We start from the raw sequence: 830 nt of genomic DNA on the forward strand, positions 1-830 counted from the left end.
GGTAAGGCTTAGGTCAAGAACCAAATATTCTCAGATAAACATTGACTAGATTTATATTTTGTTCCTTAAGCTAGTTGACTAAACTATGACCATAGAAAATTTAAGATTATGTGTGTATTATTTTTGTCTTATCCTTTATATATCATAACAAACCTAAACAGACCTTCATCACTTGCTTAGGCTTTCTCATTTTTTTCTGTCTATTTTGGAAAATATCTCGATTCCCATATCCTTTTAACATCTTTTACATTCTCGTTTACTTTTTAAAATAATTATGAGATATAATAACATTAACAAATAAATTTTCTATCTTTTGTGTGTGAGAGAATTCTTTTCCTGGGGATACTAAGTAATGTTTATTTCCTTTCAAGGTTCTAGTGTCAGACAAATGTTTTATTAAAGTTTTACTGGTGCACCAATGAATTTACTGAGCTTACTTAACCGAGATAACCGAGGAGTTGCTGAGGTGTATGAGTGACCTCAGGGTATGCACACTGGAAAGCCTTTACCCAGCATGGGTCAAGCCTTCTCTTCCTAGCCTTCCTCAGCCATCCCCAAATCAAGGAGACCATGTGTCATTAGGGCCAAATTAAATACAGTTGGCTGGGAAGAGTGGCTGGATACTCTGGTGATGGTCCAATGGCCCTACTTGGCCCTCCTTTAATGAATGAGCACAACCATCAACAAGCCCAATTGTGACTATGTTTAGCAATTAGCACTGCTGATGTCATGATGATGGTAGTTATTTCATGCAGAAGAGACTGCTGTACTGTATCATTTTATTAAAAGGACATGGGATTTAAAAGGATTTGGTGCTAGGATCCACAAAT

The sequence above is a fragment of the Nannospalax galili genome, unplaced genomic scaffold (genome assembly GCF_000622305.1).
Source record: "Nannospalax galili isolate Female #2095 unplaced genomic scaffold, S.galili_v1.0 scaffold972, whole genome shotgun sequence".
NCBI lineage: Eukaryota > Metazoa > Chordata > Mammalia > Rodentia > Spalacidae > Nannospalax > Nannospalax galili.